This window comes from Vulpes lagopus, chromosome 14 (genome assembly GCF_018345385.1).
Source record: "Vulpes lagopus strain Blue_001 chromosome 14, ASM1834538v1, whole genome shotgun sequence".
Lineage (NCBI taxonomy): Eukaryota > Metazoa > Chordata > Mammalia > Carnivora > Canidae > Vulpes > Vulpes lagopus.
Window position 1 is genome coordinate 25,368,117 of NC_054837.1, and position 22,025 is coordinate 25,390,141.

Sequence of the window (22,025 nt, forward strand, 5' to 3'; positions counted from 1 at the left end):
TGTTTGTTACTGCAGCCAAGCGAATATGATCCTAACATACTGATGATCAGATACTTCTTGTGCAGACTCATGTCCTCTCTCACTTCTAAAACTTGTCAAGGCTACAGCAAACTCTAAGCCTGTGCTGCATGTTATTCCCCTTCTGCCCTGGGGCTTGTCTAATGCATGGAATGGGGTGGCTAAAGAAACTGCAGGCTATTCCCACATGCATAATCCAGAAGGGTAGCAAAGTTAAGCCCCATGGGGCAACCTCAACAAAAGGGCACTAGTAACTGATGGGCAGATGCTTCTCCCTTGTGTCCTTTGGAGGGACAATTCTGATAAGCATTTCATATAAGTCCTTGGAATGTCCCTGTGGGTTGAGCACTGGTTACCCTTAACAACAGCCTCCTCCGTAATGCACCCTTGTATTAGCTCTCTCCCCACTCTGGATGCACCTGCCCTCATCCCTGCTCCTGCTCCTAGGGATCATGTCCTAAATAAACTATCTATTTATAAGCACTTGTACCAGGCTCTGATTTGGGGTGTGTGCAGAGATACCTACTGAGGCCCCCTTCTAATGCTACTGTTTGCCCCTTCCCAAATTCGTGTTGTTCAGGTACTTCTAGAGAAGAACTCTGTGTATAAACTCTTTCTTTGAGGAATGTTCATTGGAATTCATACTCCTGGAGGCAAGGGATCTTGTCCATTATGTTCGCTGACATAACCACAATTTCCAGAAAGGGGTTGGCACACCAGAGGTGCTCATTCTATAATCATGGAACCAATAAACTCATTTCATCTCTCCTCACCTCTGTTTCTTTGGCAAGAAATAGCGATGAGAATATGGACTCCCTGAGGTTGGCATGTAAATTAAGTCAAAGCCATGAAGGGCGTGATCTGGGGTAAGCTACTGACTATTGTAATTTCTGTCTATAAAGTAGGGACAATGGTACCTGGCTCTTAGGGGAATCTTGCTCTGAGAATCCAGTAATGCAATCCATGCCAACAACATGTATGGATGTTCAGCAAGGGTTGGCTCTTCCTGCTTTCTCTCCCTCTCTACCACCACTGCCACCATCACCACACCATCACCAGCACCATCACCTTCACCATCAGCATTCTCACCATCCTCATGATCACCATCACCACCCACTGTAGCCTAGAGCAATAGCACCTGATATTAGCAGGCACCTGATAAACCACCACTTGAATCTGAATCTTACCAACAAAGAAATCGCCTCTTCCATTTTTTTTCCCTCAAGGAAAACTGGGACCAATTGTCCAGGTGCATCCTGCAAACTTTCCCTTAAGAACTGTCAAAGTGTGCCCCAGTGACCCCAATATCTGGCTTGGTTCTTTGGGGCCAGGATTGGGGATTATGCTGTCGGTCTCTGCCAGCCCTGACAGGTTGATTTGGATGTGGCGGCAGCGGAGGTGGGGCTGGATAGAGCAAATCCCAGGGGTCAAGAGACCCTCTCCCTGCACCCCATCCCCCGCCCCAACATCTCTGTAAGCAGGGATGGGGTCTGGAAGGGACTCGATCCTCCACTAAGTGGTGAATCCCAAATGCTGCTCTGCGAAGAACATGAGAGAGCTGTGCTCAGTCAAGTAAATGCAGGCCTTGGGGGCCAGACATTTTACAGCAGGATAATTTGAGAGGTGGGACATCACCAGGCTGGCTCCAAACATTCCCTCCGGGAGGGTTCCACTAAAAAGCCGTCTTGCTCCGGGCTTGTTCAGCAATCCCTTATTTATGGTAACATGCATTACAGGAAATTTTTATATAAGGCATTAAAGAGCAAGCAATTTAGGACATTTGATCGTCTTACCTCTCCACCTTCCTAACCCACCCCCATCCCCACGCGGCCCCCTCCACCGTCCCCCATTCTCCTGTCTTTAAATTTCAGCTGGATGGGAAGGCTGATAATAGCTAAATTACATTGCAAACAGGTGCGGGCCTCTTCTGCTCTGGACAGCTGCCACGGTTATGCGATTCCTCAGCTGGGGGCGTGCGGTTTGCCTGGTTTGTGAGATTGGGGGCGGAGGTGAGGGGACTTGTCTCCTCCGTGTCTCTCCGCCCGCAGCCCCCCTCTCCCAAGCCACGCGGGGCCCTCGGGAGGTGGATACAGATATCTCACAAGGCGGGCAAGAGTTCCCTCTGCTTTCTTTGTTCTGCGTTCCAATGTGGTATCTATTTCACCCATCCTGTTACACGAGCCTGGGTTACCTGGGCCCGCTGGGTACGCTACGATTGGCAGCAGCAAAAACAGTATTAACGAGCATCCACCACCACAAACGTCCTCCCAGCTGCGGCTCGCTCAGTGTTTGCTAAGCTTGCCCTACGTTCACATGCACCATCTCCGTAGTAATGATCATTAAGGCCGGCCCCGAGCGTGGCAGTTCGAATTCTGACTCTACCACTTAGCAGCTGGGGGAGCTTGGGCCTCAGTATCGTCCTCTGTAAGATGAGGATGATCGGATGACCCGCTTCCTCGGGTTGAGGGCATTCAGAATGGTACCTAATTGCTTTTATTATGATTCTTGCATTCTTACAAAAACACTAAGGGAGGATTAGGACAGTGATCCCCACTTTCCAGGCGAGGAAACAGAGGCACAGAGAGGTTGTCACTTGCCCAGAGTCACAGGAGAGGGAGTGGACTTTAATCCATTGGTTCGCCTTGTATAAATCGAGGTTATTCATTCACACATTCAACAAGTCATTTGGGTTTTTTTTTCTGAGCATCAGTTGTTGTGCTGGGCACTGTGCTCAGGCTGGCATGGAGTAGGGCAAGGGGAGCAGGTGTCGGGAAGGGATGGGAAGAAAGTGAGAGCGAGTGTTCCACAGGAGGAGGAACTAGGAACCAGAGGAGACTAAGTAGGCAGTGCCCGTGTCTGCAGAAACTGTCTCCCCAGAGCTTGCTGTCCTCCTGGCTCCTGGAAATCAGCTCCTGACACCCCCCATCGCCCACAGCCACGGCTGTCTCCTTGGACCTAGAACATACGCAAGGCTGTGCACCCACAACTTCCTCTGCTGGAATTCCTTTCCTTCAGAGAGTCTCGCTCTCCCTTTCAAGCTGGTGTTTCCCTCCTCTCTTCTCAGTGGCACCAGTCACCCTCTGATATGCTTCTGTTCTTTGTTTTTGGTCTCTTACCTCTAGAAGAGAAGTTCTATAAGAATGGAGACTTTTTTCTTTTAAGATTTTATTTATTTATTAATGAGTGACACACACAGGGAGAGAGAGAGAGAGAGAGAGAGAGGCAGAGACACAGGCAGAGAGAGAAGCAGGCTCCATGCAGGGAACCCGATGTGGTACTCGATCCCGGGTCTCCAGGATTACGCCCCGGGCCAAAGGCAGGTGCTAAACCGCTGAGCCACCCAGGGATCCCCTGGAGACGGTCTTTTTTGTTCCTTGTCCTATTGCGATGACCAGAGGATGACCTTCTGCCTGGCATACAGAATGTAATCAGTAGATATTTATGGAATGAAGGAACACAGGGAAATCATTTTTTGAAGTTTAGGTTTTTCATAGACAAATCAAAGTTTGGGCTATAAAGGGAAATGAACTGCTAGGAGAACAAAGCCCTGCATGTGTCAGAAGGATGGATTCTAGGATTATCTATCAGGTAGGAATGCTTATGTCTCCAGGAGAGGTTTAAACCAAAAGGATATTTATCGTTAACTAAAATAAGACCAGAGGTAAGCAGTCTAACGCTGGCACAGCAGCTTAACAATAGCATTAAGATGCTACGGTCAGCCGTTCTTATCCTGCTGGCTTCCATTCATCATGCTTTTCCTCTCACAGTCTCAAGGTGGCTGCCACCGCCCCAGCCATCACACTAGTATCCCAAACAGGGAAGTTGGGGTGGGAGCAAAATGATCCTGGAAAATCTCTGTCTTCTTATCCTTCCCAAAGGGGATCACATAGTAATTCCCAGCTGCAAGGGAGACCATGAAAGATAGTGTCTGGCATAATGGGCTCACAATGGTTTGCCTAGGAGATTGTTCATCCTTTGGGAGTGGGGTTATTGTTTTCCCAAACAAACTTGCTATCCTATTAACAAGGGTGATAGGACAACGGGTGTTGAGTGAACAAAGCTTGCTACAGATGCATTTCCAACAGTGAGTGAAAAAGCTCCAACTTTATCTCCTGTACGTCAGACTGCTAGGATGTTGTTTAAAAAATAATTTGACCCAGGGCACCTGGGTGGCACAGTTGTTAAGCGCCCGACTCTTGATTTTGGCTCAGGATGTGATCTTGGAGTCGTGAGATCGAGCTCTATGTCGGGCTCTGCGCTCAGCACAGTCTGCTTAGGACTCTCTCTGCCCCTCCCTGACCCCTGTCACTCTTTAAAAAAAAAATTGACCCGGTTGGTTGATCTGCCCTATACCAGCCTTGTCCCTTAAGTGGCCAAAAGCACAGGGTTGGAATTCAGACAAAAAGTCTTTTGAATTCCACTGGGGCAAGTGGCTTTACTCAAGCACATCCAGAATCAGAGGAGAGTGTGTTCTGAGAACATAGGGGCAAATTGTCCTGAAAGTGTTGTGTTTCATGATAAAAATTATTTTGATATAGTCAATATGGAAAAACAGAGTTCTGCAAATTTACTCACATGTGTCAGAATATCTCTCCGTCCCAAATCCTTCAGTAAAACTGAACCTCTAGGTAAATTTATTCTATTTCACACATGGTTTTAATTCAACGCCTGCTATTGTACCCAAGGACCCTAGGGGTAAGAAAATTCACATCAAAAATTAGAAACTGGCTAAGATTTTGCCAACTCCTCTGCAGAACAGGGATAATAAAACATATGTCGCTGGGTTTGGTGGGGACAGATTAAAAGGGAAAATATGTGCAAAGTGCCAGGTAGACTCTGAAGAGCAAAAAATATATGTTCTTATATCAAGTGCCTGATTAGGTTAGTACATCCTGCAAGACAAAGCACTGATTGCCACTCCTTTGATGCATCTTAAATTTTTTAAATTGAAGTACAGTCAACACACAATATTATATTAGTTTCAGGTGTCCCACATAGTGGTCCGGCAATTCTATGCATTACGAGGTGCTCACCACAATGAGAGTAGTTACTACCTGTCATCATACAAAGTTACTAAATTATTACTGACCATATTCCCTATGCTGTACTTTTCATCCCTGTGACTTATTTATTTTATAACTGGACATTTGTATCTCTTCATCTCTTCCACCGCATTTCACCCATCCTCCCACCCCTCTCCCTTCTGGCAACCACTACAGTGGTTTGTTCTCTGTATTTATGACTCTATTTCTGGGTTTTTCTTTGGAGGGGGTGGATTTGTTCATTTGCTTTTTAGATTTCACATGTAGGTGAACTCATACAGTGTTTGTCTTTCTTGGATTTATTTCACTTAGGAAAATACCCTCTAGGTCCATCCATGTTGTGGCAAAAGGCATGATTCTGGTTTTTTATGACTGAGTAATATTTCATTATGCCTATATACCGCATCTTCTTTATCTACTTGTCTATCTATGGACACTTAGGTTGTTTCCATATTTCAGCTCTTATAAATAATTATGCCTCTTTTTTTCATTTTTTTAAATAAAATATTTTTTTATTCATGAGAGACACACAGAGAAGGAGAGGCAGAGACACAGGCAGAGGGAGAAGCAGGCAGGGAGCCCAACGTGAACTCGATTCCGGGTCTCAGGATCAGGCCCTGGGCTGAAGGTGGCGCTAAACCACTGAGCCACCCGGGCTGCCCTATGCCTCTTTTTGATAAGGCTTAATGCCATTGTTAGCAGAGAGGGGCATTTAATTAAAACCCAGTCGAAATTATTTAGCAAACATGTCAGCTGCCTACTATGTGTGGAATCTAGAAATTTTAAGGAAGCAAAGTCCCTGATCTTAATGAACCCATGGATGAGGTCAGTGGGTCTCAAAGTATAGTCTTTGAACAAGCAGCATCAAGGTCACCTGAGATCTCATTAGAAATGCAAATTCTTACCCCTATCCTAAACTACTGAGTCTGAAATATGAGAGAGAAGGACCTAGCACTCTGTGTTTTAACAAAGCTCCAGGGGAGTCAGATGCATGCTCAAGTTTGAGAACACTGGTCTCCCGGGAGACAGGCAAGTCCAATGACAATTACAATTTATTGTGATGGGTGCTGTGGTCCAGGTAATTCAAAGGGGCTATGAGCAGTTAAGTCAACTCAGGGGTTTCACAGTGGTGTTTGGACATAATCTGAATCATAAAGGATAAATAATGAAAAGGTTCCTCTTTCTGGAACCAGGAGGATGAATCTAATGATCTCCCAAGTGACCATGAACTTTAAGAGAAGCAGAGTTTTGGTGACTGGTGGGGAGAATTGGCATGAACATCTGGTCTACCCCAGGTTGGGTCATTAGGAGAGTGTTTCACGGGGTTGCCTCTGATAGAGAGCCTCTAACAAGTCCAGCTCAAATAAGCCAGGCCTCAATGCTACAATGACCATCTGGAGTCCTGGACTTCGTAGGGAGGCCTCTTGAGTGTCTGAGTTTTATTGAAGCGTGACAGAATGTAGCTTCTCAGAGCATAGACAGTTCAGAATAGGGTCTCAAAAGTGAAAACACAAGAAGTGTAAATGAAGACCCTTCTTTGCCTGTGAGTGTGGAGAGACCAAAAAGAGGATTCAAGTCAGAGCAAGTTAAAAAAAAAAAAAAGGCAGTTGATTTCTACTTCCCAGTGGAAAAATGGGCTGGAAAAAGTAGATTCTCAGAGATAGTCTCACACATCCCTGGAGCAGCTCAGCATTCTCTAGTCTCCAATGAACTATAATCTGGGAAGGGATATAGAGTGTCACATGCCTGACAAATCTAAGATAATGTACACTGATACTTTGTTCACCCAAGTCAGAAAGAAATCAGGCCTCTACCGGTGAGTCTATCATGCACCACTGATTGTAAAATACATCCTAGTTCCAGAAACAAAAAGATGTGGGAGGGGCACCTAGTGGCTCATTTGGTTGGGTGGTCGAATTTTGTCTTTAAATATGTGATTTTTTTTAAAGATTTTACTTCTTTATTCATGAAAGACACACAGAGAGAGGCAGAAACACAGGCAGAAGGAGAAGCAGGCTCCCTGTGGGAGCCCAAGGTGGGACTTGATCCCAGGACCCCAGGATCATGACCTGAGCCAAAGGCAGATGCTCAACCACTGAGCCACCCAGGTGCCCAGGTATCCAACTCTTAATTTTAGCTCAGGTCTTGATCTCAGAGTCGTGAGATTGAGCCCCACATTAGGCTCCATGCTGGGCATGGTACCTACTTAAAAAGAGAAAAAGATGTGAGAAGTGAACATCTAAAGATAGACCATTACAGCAATTGCACTCCTAAGAAAGAGATCAGGAATGTATACCCTTTTGGGTCTGAGGACTTTGATCCTGTCTTTGAATCATAGACTTTAGAGCTGAAAAGGAATTTGAAGTGTGGGTTCCCAGCCTCAGGACTATTGACAATTGGGGCTGCATAATTTTTAGTTGTGGGGGGCTACCCTTGCATTGTAGGGTGGTTGGCAGCATCCCTGGTCCATACCCAGTAGATGCCAGTAGCACAGCCTGCTCCTCCACTTGTAATAGCCAAAAATGTCTCCTCAAAGCGATAAATACCCTTTATGGGTGGGCCACATTTGCCCTCTGGTGAGAGCTGCTTGAATAATGGCCTCGTAGGTCAGCTCTCTTCAAACCCCTCTGCTCCAACATTGGTGATTATATAGCTGGAGAAATGGAGACCCAGCTAGTGGTACCCTGTTGCCCTTAGTGACTTCCATGAGCTAGGAGACTAAGGAGTCATTGTCATGGGAAGATTTTTCTTTACGTATGTGCATTCATGTATTCATTCTATCATTTGTCTGAAAAATATTTTTAAAGAGTGTTTCCTGTGCATTTGTACCATGCTAGCTACTGGAGAAAGGATCATGTCTTCATTTGGATTTTTCCCCGAAACCCAAAAGTTTGAAGGCAAGTCAAGTACACGTACAAGGGTTTGCACATAAAATGGTTTGTACGGGGAGACACAGAAGCATGCATAGGAAAATGGGGATGGGAGTCCAGGAAGGGAAGGAGTATAATCAAGAGTGTATTATTAGGCCAGTTACTACTGTGGGAAAATGGAAGTTAGTCCCACTGGGGAAATTCTGGGAACGCATCTCAGAATTATGCTACCTAAAGGTGAAGGAGCTGGCATGTACAGGTCATCTCCCACCATTCACTGGTGGAGGCTGCTCCTGGTCCGTTACCCGACACTCTGGCCTTCCAAATGGGCAGACATAGACTTTAATACTGGAGTAAATCCTGCGATACATAAATCCAAAACCCTACGATAAAATTTTGGGTGCCTGGCAGTAGGAGGTGGGCCTGCCTGACTGGAGTGGTAGGGGATATGGTGAAGCGCCAACATTGAGTCAGCTTTGATCCCTGTTCTCATGAAGCTGATCGTTCAGAGGGGATAGCAGACATCAATCACTTTCACTTAAATATAAAGTCACACAAATCGTAAGTGTTGTGAAGAACAGGGGTGTGGTGCTATTATGTGTGTAAGATGTGGATTAGTCTGTGACACCACAGGAGGTGCCCTGAGCTAGAATTAAAAAACAAGGAGAAGGGGTACCTGGGTGGCTCAGTTGATTGTCTGCCTTTGGCTCAGATCATGACCTTGAGGTCCTGGGATTGAGTCCCAAATTGGGCTTTCTGCTTAGTGGCAAGTCTATTTCTTCCTCTCTTTCTGTGATCTCTCTCACTCTCGGTCTCTCTCAAATAAATAAATAAAATCTTAAAAAAAAAAAAAAAAACAAGGAGAGGAATCAGAGGGACAGCACATGCAAAGTCCCTGTGGCCACACTACATAACAGAGGAACTGAGCAGAAGCCATTTGGGGAGGGAGGAGGACACGGCTGGAAAGCAAGGATGAGATTGGCTCCAGTTGTGGTTGTGGCCAGAGAGGTCTGCAGTGGCCAAACCTCGCAGGCTATGCTAAGAAGTCAAGAGCCATAGGGAGCCATCAAAGATTTTAGGGAAGGAGGGGTCACATTCAGATCTGCACTTTGAATGAAGACTTCGCTATTATAAACAAGAATGGGAGGGGTGGCAGGGATAAGAGAAGCAGGCAGACCAGCTCTGGTGCCCCATTTCCCAGATGGAGGATGATAAAGGCAGCCAGCAAGTTTTAAGAACATCTCTTCTAGGCACTGTTCTAAGAGCTTTACCCAGGCTAGTTCATGCATGCTATCCTCACAAACTAAGAGTTGGTGCCTTATTATTACCCATTTCAAGAAGGTAAAAATGGAGTTTCAAAGTCACATAGGAAGTGGCAAGAGCAAGACGAACCTGGCCCCAGATCCCACACTCTGGAGCCCTATGTTACATTGTCTCTCTGGCTTAAGAGGCTGGGAAAGGGGATGGAAGGGAGAGGAAATGTCTTGAGAATGGCTTTCCTACAATGCTTATTCACCCATTCATTCATCTAAGTCCTGCTTGTTTGATGTTTACGCCGTGCCAGGCATTGGTCAGAAGGCTTGTCCACACTGAAACACGACCTACTCAACGTGCCCCTAAATCCTTTGAGGTAAGTCTTGCTCTTATCCCACTTTACAGATGAGAAAACTGAGGCTCAGAGACACAATCAACCAACCCTGGACACTTAACTAGGGGGAGCGCAGATTTGAGATTTGGATCAGGTTGGTATGATTCCAAAGTTCACATTTGTTTTTTAACCCAACATTGTTGACCCCCGGGGCTCAAGCTGCCCTAGGAAGTATTAGACTGTAGACGCAGGCAGGGGTCTGGGAGGTCTGGGAGGTGTTGAACACCGACACAGCGCCTGTGACAGGCATGGTGTAGAGTTTTAATTAAGGCCATCAGGGTGAAATCTGAGAAATTGGCTGTGGGTGGCCAGGGGTCTCCCCTCAGGGTGGGTCCTTCATTTCTCAGCAGCCTTTCTGATGCACTATTCTCCATGTCCCAGGGACAAGCCCCTGGCTGAGTGATAGAATGTTCCAGAATCAGGACTCCAGAGACAAGATCTGGGTATTAAGGGTGGGTATGGATGGATGGCCTGAAACCAAGAGGGGAGGCAGAGAGAGGGGAAATTGGGCAATAGTCCATCTCCTGTGTTCTTCACAGAATATATTCACTCGGGGCTGTGTATAAGTCGTCCAGGAGCAGGGGTTAATGGTTCCCAGGGCAAGGGCACAACCCAATTCTTAGAAACTGTCTTCACGTGTCTGGAGACCATCTGGGGTCTCTTCAAGTAGCCCTGGGCTTAGGAAGAGAGGCCAAGTCAAAGCCCAATTCTGCCTCTAATTCATTTTGGGTGACTTTGCCTGCTTCTTTCCCCTTCGGTCCTTTCAGAATTTTCCATGCCCTTGTGAATGGTGCCTCACCCCATTTGGAGCACCCAATTCCTACCGAGCTTTAAGCACATTCCTATCACAGCCACGTACCTGGGGCTCCCCATCTCCTGATCCTCTCGGAAACCTGTCCTCAATGGCCCCTATGCCTAAAAGTGAACCATAGGCCCACCTTTGTATTTCCTGGGGGACATGAGTCAGTTTGAGCCATTGCTTGGCTTCCTTTTGGGGGGGAGGCATCTGTTTTCAAACCATAACCTGATGGCTTGGACAGGCAAGGAGGGTTTGGGGGAGGGAAAGAGAGACACAGAGCAAGGGGGCAAGTCAAACAGCCGGGATGCAGGAGAACACAACACTCATCACAAGAAATGATGACGACGCTTTTGCACAATATGCAGCAAAATCAGAAACTCAGGGACATCGAAGGTATTTTTATTTTTTAAAAGGTTATTTATTTATTTATTTATGAGAGACACAGAGAAAGAGGCAGAACACAGGCAGAGGGAGAAGCAGGCTCACGGCAGAAAACTTGATGTGGAACTCGATCCCAGGCCCTGGGATCATGACCTGAGCCAAAGGCAGGTGCTCAACCAATGAACCACCCAGGTGCCCCTCAAAGGTTTTTTTTAAATAACATCTGTTAAACTTTGATTCATCAAGACAGGAATGGTTTGATAAAGTAAAATAAATCCAGACCATGGAATACTATGCTGTGGTTAAATAGAATGCACTGGATCTACATATTCTCCTAAGTCTTGGCCTCTAAGGCACACATTGACTGAGGTAAAAAAAAAAAAAATCAAGTGGGAGAATGAGAAGATCAGTGTATTCACTTCCTAGGGCTGCCTTGCAGAGCACCACAGGCAGAGTGGCTTGCACAACAGAAACTTACTGTTTTGTGTTCTGGAGGCTGGAAGCGCGACATCAAGGTGTTGGCAGAGTGTGTTTCTTCTGTGTGCCACGACGAGGAACCTGCTACTTGCCAGTCCTCAAGCATCTGATGTTGCTTGCAACCTTTGGTCTTGGTTGGCTTGTAAAAATATCAATCCCAGTCTCTGCCTTCATCTTCCCGTGGCCTGCCTCCAAATGTCCCTCTCTTTATAAAGAAACCGGTCGGATTGGTCCAGGGCCATCCTACTGACCTTGATCATTTTTTTTTCTTTTTAAGGATTGTATTTATTTGAGAGAGAGAGAGAGAATGAGTGGGGAGAGGGGAGAAGGAGAAGCAGACTCCCCACTGAGTGGGGACCTGGATGTGGGGCTCAATCCCAGGACTCCAGGATCATGATCTGAGCCTAAGGCAGATGCTCAACCGGCTGAGCCACCCAGGCACCCCCCTTGATCACCTTTCTTTTTTACCTTGATTAACTCTGTTAAGACCCCGAAAAGACCCTGTCTCCCCATAAGGCTAAGTTCATAGGTACCCGAGGTTAGGACTTCAACACAGGAATCACAGGGCTGCCGAGATACAATTCAACCCTTAACAATCAAGGAGGTGCAATTTCTGAATACAAACAATATTGTTTACTGTTTTCTTGAGATATATATGCATGCACGGAGATAAAAACCTAATGACCTGGAAAGACACATTGTAATTGTGGCCAGTGATCACTTACTTCTGTGACAAGATGGAGGGAACAGGACTTTAATGTCACTGGGGACTTTAATCTGAAATATCGGCCCATTTCACGAGGGTGACTTATTCTGCATGATGCAGCAGATGCTGTTGGTGCCTGATGTGGATGCCTTCCCTGCGCTGGCTGGGAGTGTTGGCTGCTAACAGCTCACAACTACACCCTTACCTGGACAATTGTCCTCTTGCCAACTCTGCACCCCCACACTGATTAATACAAGGTCCAAAAGCCAGCGTCCTGGCCTCAAGGGGACAAGGAGACAGCTCTGTGATGCCACCCATACTCTCGAACTTGTGGTGGGGCCAGACTAAGACAACATCTCAGCCTGAATCACACCATCTCCTGGCCTCTGCATCTGCCCTACCCTGCTTCCCTCACCTCTTTACAGATTTTCTCTTGTGAGTTCTCCCTCAAAAATTCACTCGGATGAAAATCACCATCTCAGGCTCTACTCCTAGGGATCCTACTATGCTCTGAAAGTTTGTGTCACCCCCTAGTTGAAATCCTAATGTCCGACATGATGGTATTAGAAGCTGAGGCCTTTGGGAGGTGGTTTTAAGTCAGGAGGGTGGAGCCCATGGGAATGGGATCAGTGCTCTGATAAAAGAGACCCCAGAGAGCTCCCTAGCCCTGTTCTACTGAATGAATAAGAAGTCTGCATCCTAGAAGAGGGTCCTTACCTGACCATGCTGGCACCCTGTCTCAGACTTCCAGCCTCCGGAACTGTGAGGTACGAAATTCTATTGTTTACAAGCCAGCAAGCTACCCAGGCCATGGCATTTTGTTACAGCAGCCCAAAGGGACTAAGACTGAGCCCCGCAATGACAATCAGTGCTTAATTTTTTTTAAATGTTGATATGGCTAATAAGAATGACATTCCTCATTCAATAAGGCTTAATTTGAATGTGTTATAGTTTTAGGTGGGTCAGACCACTGGCACCTGTAGGAAGTGTGGTCAGGGGACAATTTATGCGCCACCAGACTGAGGAGTCTGGGCTCCCTGGCTCCAGAGTCATCTCAGGACAGTCCTTCATGTTCAGAAGGGTCAGCGATGGCTGGACAGAGAGGGTAGCTCATTGGACAGTTGAATTCCAAGTGCCCTCAGAGGGAAGGGGGCAAACTTGTTTTGACGTGCCCTGGGGCAGATCAAAGGGCTTATTAGTGACCAGTGTTAGGCTGTGCTCCCGGCCAAATCTTTTCCAATTAGGGAAAACGAAATCTCTGCTCATTTGGTGAACCAAAACAAAACAAGGGTCCCTAATGATTCTTTTGAAAGGCCACAGCAAGGCAATTAAATTGGTATAAACTTTCTGACGGTTGTGATTGGCCCTGTTACAGCAAGAGCCACAGAATGGTCATGTTGGACCAAGAAATTTGACAGCCATGAATTTATCCTAAGGAAATTATCAAGGATGTGTGCACAATTTGCACGTGAAAGATGCTCATAGAAGCATTACTGACAATGGTGCAAAGGGAAAGGACTAGCGTCTAGTGTGAGGGGTTGGTTGGCTAAGTTCTGATACTTTTGTAAGATAAAGGAAAGCAGTCATTTAAAAAATATGTTGTAGAATAATAATGACCAACACATTTTAATGACATTGTTAAATTACAGAGATAGGTTTTTGTTTTTGTTTTTGTTTTTTTTTTTGTATGGGAAGGAAGTTTACTTGTTAGGTTTGAAATCAAATATTTGAGGAAATTATGAATGCACTTTATGCTTGAAGTCCTCTCCTCTAAAGGCAGAAAAGTGGATCCCTTTTCTGGGCTTTCTGGGCCAATAAACTGAAGATTAGAAAGTTCCAGAATTTAATTTACATTAGTTTATGTGTCATTGGTTGACCTTCCTTCCTTCAGGAAATATTAATTTGATGCTTCTTATGGGCCAGATACTAAGTGATACAACTCTGAACACGCAGGAACTAGAGGATCGCCGCACAGGTGGCCCACAGGGAACTGCTGTTAACCTTCTAGGGCCGCCAGAAGAAAGTGCCACAGACTGAGCTGCTTAAACCACAGGGATTTATTTCCTCACAATTCCGAAGGCTAGTAGGCCAAGATCAGGGTGTTAGCAGCCTGCTGTCTTTCTGAGGACTTTCTCCTTGGCTTGTAGATGGCTGTCACCCCTTGCGTCCTCACATGGTCCTCTCTGTATGTGTCTGCGTACAAATTTCCTCTTCTTCTAAGGACACCAGTCATATTGAATTAGGGCCCACCTTAATGACCGTACTTTCATTTAATTACCTCTTTAAAGATCCTATCTCCAAATATAGTCATGTTTGGAGGTACCAAGGGCTAGAACTTCAACAATAAAATTCGGGTGGGGGACACAATATAATCCCTATTAGGCACCATTCCTCAAACGTTGGATGTTCTGCAGAAGTGATCTTGGGAAAAATGGCTCCCTGAGAGTTTATACCCAGGCTATGGCTTCTCTCAGAGCTTCTCTAATGCTCCTGATCATATTGGGTTCCTCTACTGTACACTCTTATGGCATTTGTCACAATGCTCATATATACTATTTTTATCATTTTTGTTAAGTTCTCCCCCTACGATAAGTCCATGAGAGATAGGTTTTAAAGTAGAATTGGACTATGATTTTTTTAACAGCCTTATTTATTTTTTAAATTTTTTATTGGAGTTTAATTTGCCAACATATAGCATAACACCCAGTGATCATCCCGCCAAGTGCCCCCCTCAGTGCCCGTCACCCAGTCACCCCAACCCCCTGCCCACCTCCCAAAAGACTTTAGAGAGAGAGAGGATGTGTGCCCATGTGCATGTAGCAGGGAGGGGCCAAGGGAGAGGGAGAGAATCTCAAGCAGTTTCTGCTGAGCTCCATCAGTAGAGGTTGTGAGTTCGAGCCTCACAACCCTGAGATCACAACCCTCAGATCAGGACCTGAGCTGAAACGAAGAGTCGGACGCTTACCTGACTATGCCACTCAGGTGCCTCTGGACTATAATTTTTTTAAAGCATGGTCACAAAGGAAGATTCTGGAATTCTACACATCACAATGTTGGAAGTTGTCTGCGTTAAAGAGATGATTATTTTTTATTTTGGCTTTCTGATTTTCTGTTCTTTGTACTTCTAAAGAGTCTACCGTGGATCAAAGAAATAAGCCACCTGATTGCTTATGCTGTAGTGTAAAAACGACTGGAGTGATCCTCAGAGCACTGCAAAAATCCTTGACTAGACTGAAACTTTTTTTGAAAAACTTTCTTGCCATCTCCTGGATGGGGGGAATTTTATTAACTGCAAGTATAAGCGATTCTCCCCAGTCCAGTTCACAGAGCAAACCTGTAAGAGGGATATAGAATTAGAAAGTCCAGTCTGTGTTCTTAAATAGCAATTGCTACTGAGATCTGGTATAGCATTCAGAATTTTTTTTTATCAATTAAAAATAAAACCACGTTGAGATTTCTGTGGTCATAGGATTCCAATTTCACTGCAAACCATTTGGAAGATTCTTGCTCACATTTTCTTGCATATCTATTTTCTTTCAGTCCTTGCAAGGTTAGCTGGCTATTGAGAGTCAAGTTTTGTCTTCTCTCCCTCTCTTTCCCTGTTTCTTCTCTCTTTCATTTGTATTTAGGTTTTTGATTAATTGTATTGTTCTCATCCCAGAAGAGTAAAAAGTTGCCTCCTATTCATGCCCTTTGCCCAGTTCCTACCACCATCCCCCAAAGTCGCCTTTGTTCATTTCTTATATATTCTTCCAAAGTTTCTTTATGCATGTATGAATACATATGCATATAAACCCTCATTTCCTCCATTTTATACAAAAGTAGCAAATTGTACACTTGCATGTAGATTTTTCCACTTAAGTTATCTTGGCTATCTTCCCATGTTGGTGCATAAAGAACTTTCTAGTTCTTTCTGATAGTGGTAGAATATTCCACTTATGGATGAATGTACTAGTCACCCACTGATGGACACGTGGGTGCTTTCTAATCCCTGACATGGATCACATCATGTGTGTGCAAGTAAATCTACAGGATAAATTTCTGCTGGTACAGTTGCTGAGCCCAAGGGCATGTGCATTTGTAAGTTTGACCTGTATTTCCAGATGGGATGTGCATCAGGGATGTACATTGGTTCAAGCACTATGGAAGGACCTGGGAGTCTTTGGATTCTAGAAATCTGCACATAATATAGTGAGACCCTATAGAACAGTAAGTGATGAGAAGGGGGTATATTGGGGAAAAGGCAGGAGTGTGGTTGAATAAATGATGCACCTTTTGAAATCCACACACTTGACACTGAGCATCTTTCTGGGGCCCGCCAAGAAGACACGATTAGTGTTGCTTTTCAAGAACATAGCTCGCACTGCTTTTCAAGCCAGGGTAAAACTCCCACGGCCCTGGGTCTGTACTTCCCTCTGCTATCGCAGGGCAGGAGCCTCAGGCTAGTACCGGCTGGCAGCACACAGGCCATTGGCTTTTGCTCAAATCAGGAGGAAGCTCGTGTTCCCAGCATGGGTGCACGGTTGCTTCTCTGCTCCCCGAAGGGTGACAAATGAATTCCTTTCTGGAAGAGCCTGCTTTTCTCCTGGCATCTTTTCACTGAACCTTAAAAATCAACAATATATTAAATTAAATATAATGTTTGCATTTATCAAGGACACAAACTCATCTCTCCACCCCTTCTTCCCCACTCTTGCTCACATGAATTTATGACTTTAAAACATTCTGTTTTTGGGGACCCCAGCAGAAATTCTCTAAAAACATTTTTTTTAATGCCAACCTTCTACTTGGTGATAATTTTGGATTTGTAGAAAAGTTGCAAAGGTGGTACAGAGAGTCTCCAGAGGACCCCCACCCCCAGTTTTACTTTTCCAGAATGTTACTGTTCTACTTTCTCATTAAAGGATACACCTCACACTTGACATTTGTCAAAACTAAGGTGTGTTGCTATGAACTAAACTCCAGACATCCTTCAGCTTTGACTCCTTCTTCCACTAATGTCCTTCTGTTCCAGGATTGAATCCAGGATCCTACGCTGTAAGTTTCTTGTCTTTCCCTGTTGTGGCATGACCCTGAGGGTATGCAAAGCCTCATCAGGTGCTTTGTAGAACACCCTCCACTGGAGTTTGATGGTTTTTGCCTCGACCACCTTGCATCATGGGTTTTGGGAAAGGAGACTAGGGAAATGAAAGGTCCTTGCTATGACATCATATCAGAGAGGACCTGCCATGGAAAGGTTTTGAGCTGTCACCAAGCAGAACATTTTCCTTGCCTTTCCTGTCTGATAAATCTGTATCCAAATTTCAATCCCAAGGAGATACTAATGATAAAATAGTTAACACTCGTACAATGCTTTCTGTGAGTTGGACAACATGCCAAGTGCTTTCCTTGGATTACCTCATTTAAAACTGGTGACCTTCTGAAGTGGGTGGTCTTCTTCCCCACCCCTCTCACACATGGGAAAACTGAAGCCCAGAGAGGTCAGGTCACATACCTGGGGTCACACAGCTGATAAGTAGCAAAGTGAGGTCAAAATCTTAAGAAGCTTGACTGCTGGATCCATCAGCCTGTGACAGCTTCTGCTTATATGAATGTGAGGTGCTTTGCAGAGTGGCTGGTACAAGCAAGACTTGAAAATTTGTGGCAATATCATCTCAGAATCTGACATGGACTTTGTCCACAAAGTCCATGACTTTGTCTTAGGCAAAGGGTTATCTTCTGAGCCAAATGCTAATGGTCTTGCCTGCCTCTGGGTGGCCAGGCAGGTAGGCTGCTCTACTTCATCCCAACATGCCACCAAGTCCCCAACCTCCTCTGCTCTCCAGGTGGATGTGGCCAGCAGGGAGCCTGGCAGGAGAATCCTAAGTGGGAGGAGGAGGGGAGGGCATTTATTCCCTGGTTCCCTCTGCTCTGGCTGGCTGCACCCATCATGGAAGGCCGGCTCAGGCCACAGCCCCTTCCCACAGGAGAGATCCAGCCTCACCATCTCTGCATCCCCCTTCAGGCCTGGGGGTGTGTATCAGCTTCCTGTTGCTGCTGCAACAGACTATCACAAATGTAGCAACTTCCCAACAAGAATTTGTTAGCTTACAATTCGGGAGGTCAGAAATCCAGAATCAGCTTCAGGGTCCTGGAGGCTCTGGGAGAGAATCCATTTCCTCACCTCTTCCAGCTCCTAGACGCTGCTTGCCTTCCTTGGCTCCTGGCCTCTTGCTCCATCTGCAAAGTGCATCGCTTCTACTTCAAATCACATCTTTTCTCTTTGACCTTGGCCCTCCCACCTCCCTCTTATGAGGAGCCTTGTGATCACACTGGTCTCACCAGATAATCCCCTCATCTCAAGAGCCTTAACTTAATTGCATCTGCAAAATCTGTCTTGCTGTGTAAGCTGATGTATTCATAGTTTCTGGGAATTGGGAACATTTGGGGGGCATTACTCTGTCTACCACAGCAGCGGGGTATAGAGATCTCTCCCTGTCATTGTCCCTGAAATACTAACCAAACCCTGCCCATGCCTTTGAAAATTGTTCCTTAATTAAACTAATCTTCTCATTACTCACCTGATTGGACCATCGGTCTCTGGCAAGACCTTGACTTATACGCTCAGTTTCCACCTCCAGAGAATGGGTCCAAGAGCACCCACCTGCCCCACCGGGGGGCCAAGATGGCCTGCAATGAATGGTCAAGGACCTGTGACAAAGGCCTGGCACTTTGCTGCTGCTCAGTGCATGTCTGCTCTTTGCCTGCACGTGGCCAGAGTTCCCCTTGGCCCACCTCTCCTTCCATGTCCTTGAGAAGGCGTCACAGATGAGGGCTGGATTCCACCTAGGAGTCCATATTGCATGCAAGTCTGAGAGAGGAAGAGATGATAGTGGGAGCAAGACTGGCATGGTTGGCCTAGGTGTTGCTTCAAAACATCTGTACATGGGAACCCATAGGAAGGAAAATCAGTTGTGGGGCGTGGGGGCTGAGGGGGTGGGAAGGGGTGCATAGCACTAAATGTGGAGCATGGAGGTTTGGCACAGAGGCCTATTTACATCATGCCAAGGCAACTCCTGCCATTGGTTTGCCCCCTCATAGACCGCTCCACGAGGGTCTCACCCCTAACACCTGCTAGTACACACTCAAATCCATTGTGCCACATGATTTTCTAACATGTGTGACAGTCATTCTTGTCCCTTTGCAGACACTTTGGGCTCTTTGGGGTTGGGTTTTCTTTTTCCTGAAGGGCCAAGAGCAAGTTAAGGCAGCAGACCCTTCATACTTGTAAAATAAGTCAAAAGCAATGATGTATTTGGTGGAAATGACACATTCTCTAAACATGTGGTTCTGGAAATAGGTCCAAATATTTAAACCCACAAATGTAATTCTATCATAAAAATGACCAGTTCAGTGAATGTAGATATTTAAATGTCACCAAATTGGCTATGTGGTGGTGGTTTGTAGGAGAGAAATAAAACTTGGTTCTTCTTCTACTTGTTTCGATCTTGAGAGGAAATTGTTTGGGATATAATTTCAGTAAATAGGGCACCTGAGTGACTGGCTCTTGGTTTTGGCTCAGGCTATGATCTTGGGGTTGTGAGATGGAGCCCCAAGTTGGGCTCTGTGCTCAGCAGGGAGTCTGATTGGGATTCTCGCTCCCTGCCCCTCCTTCCTGTGTGCCCCTCCTGCTCCCTGCCCCTCCCTCCTTCTCAAATAAATAAATCTTAAAAAAAAAATTTTAGAGGCCCCTGGGTGGCTCAATCAGTTCTGTCTGCCTTCGGCTCAGGTCATGATCCTGAGGGCCTGGGATCGAGCCTGTGTCGGGCTCCTTGCTCAGCAGGGAAACTTCTCCCTCTGCTGCTCCCCCTGCTTGTGCTTTCTTTGCCAGATAAATAAAATCTTTGAAAAAGAAAAAATAATTTCAGTAATTAGAGCCGCCAAGGTTCTTAGAAATCATATACCCCTCATGTCTTAGCTCAGGCCTCCCTAACAAAATACCACAGGCTGGGTATTTATCCCTCATGGTTCTGGAGGCTGGGAGTCCAAGGTCAAGGCGCCCCAGATTTGGTATCTGGTGAGAGGCCATTTCTCACTTCCTAGACATTTTCTTGCTGTGTCCTCACATGGCAGAGAGGACAAGGGTACTCTTGGGCTCTGCTTTATATATAAGAGCCCTGATTCCACTCATGAGGCTCTACCTTATGACCTAATCACCTGGCAAAGGCCCTGCCTCCTAGTACCATGAATGCCTAATTGGGGATTTGGTTTCAATGTATGAATTTGGAGTAGGGGGGCACAGACATCCAACCTGTAGTGCCTCCTCTATTTTAGAGATGGGCCAGCTGAGGCTCTGAGAATAGAAGGGAGTGTCTCTGACCACATGGCTCTAAGGGAGTCCATCAAGTCCCTGGAAGGCCCTTCATGTTGTCACATCTTTATTGGTCTGCTTAATTGTCCTGCTGCTGCTCTGCAACAGCAGGACCTGCCTATCTTTCTCACTCTGTATCCCTGGCACCCAGGAGGTATTCCAGAAATAGGAGTTGGAGGGGATAGGGCCCGAGTGATTACAGATTGCAGAGTCAGAAGGACATGTAGACTATCATGGCGTGCAACTCTTTCTTTGGTGTGTGAATTAGTAATCCCGTCTGGATACTCCTGAGGACAGGCACCCACTGTTTTGCGGAAAAAAACCAGTCAGATTACTTTTCTTCACGTGTACCACCATGCCTCTATGTTTAACATCTGGTGGTACGTTCTGAACTGGATAACCTTGCGGGCAGAGTTTCTTTGGACCGACATTGAACAGTTTTATCCACATTCTCATGTACTACTACGGCCTCTCTGTGTTTCCGTCTATGCACAAGTATCTGTGGTGGAAGAAATATCTCACAGAGGCTCAGCTGGTGCAGTTCGGGCTCACCATCACACATACCACGAGTGCGGTGGTCAAGCCCTGTGGCTTCCCCCTGGGCTGTCTGATCTTCCAGTCTTCCTACATGCTCACATTAGTCATCCTCTTCCTGAACTTTTATGCGCAGACATACCGGAAAAAGCCAGCGAAGGAAAATATGGAAGAGCCACCTGCAGGGAAAGAAGTTAAGAATGGTTTTTCCAAAGCCTACGTCACCGCAGCCAACGGGGTAATAATCAAGAAAGCACAGTAAACGCCGAATAACAGACCAAGCACATATGACAGCCTAACAGATTCGCTTGTTTTAAAGCAAAGACTGAATTGAAAGTTATATTATGTTTTAGCATAAACTAATTTCTTTTGAGTTTATAAATCATTTGTACCCGGAATGTATTAATATATTGCCATTAGGTTAAAAAAAAAAAAAGGCACTTGTGGTTCTCACTATCCTCTTCCCTTTCTTCTTTGCCAACAGAATCCTGGGCTTGTTAAGGGCAGCCGTGCAGGCAGCTGGTGATGGCTGTGTGATTCGGTCTTGCCAATGAAATATGAGCAAACATCCTCCAGGAATTCCTAAAAACAAAAAAAAAAAATCAAAATGTTGCTTTTCTGATCCAGGCACCACTCACTGCTTCTTACTGCCCTTCCCTGTGCCTGCCAGTCTCCCCACCGGGCCCTCCACTGCCTGAGCCTGTAGGCAGCCAGCCGACAGGTCAGCCCATAGCAGCTGGCCACCTGGCCACACAGAATAAGGGTAACCAAGGACAAGGAAAGGTAGGGCCCATGGGGCTAGACAGGCAGGGGACATTTGTGGCTTTGCTTCAGGTGGGTGTTTGCATAGCTGCTCTGTATACTCCCATGCTGGAATACCCCACAAATCAGTGAGAGCCCTAGCAGAAAGCAAACCTCATGCACAAAGGGTTTAATTGGAGGAGGCCTAGGGAGGAGGCCTAGGGAGGCTGCTTATCAAGGTGGGAGCAGGGCTAGTAAACCCTTCCATGGATACGGAGCCATCAGTGGCAACCAGCACCCAGTAGGAGCTGAGCTGAGGAAGAGGAGGTGCCCCACAGGAGCTACAGCCACAGCCGAAAGGGAATGTGGAGAGAGAGATACCCCAAACTTCCCTCCGCCTGCCCCTGTTGCCTCCCATTGGCCAAGCTCACCTGGAAGCCAGAAAGCAAGGGAGCCCCC

At 46.1% G+C, this 22,025-nt stretch overlaps 1 pseudogene; it reads left to right on the forward strand.

Annotated features, from left to right (window-relative positions):
• The window catches only part of LOC121475328, a 111,756-nt pseudogene extending 90,659 nt beyond the window's left edge, over positions 1-21,097 (forward strand).
• The last annotated feature ends 928 nt before the right edge of the window (positions 21,098-22,025 follow it).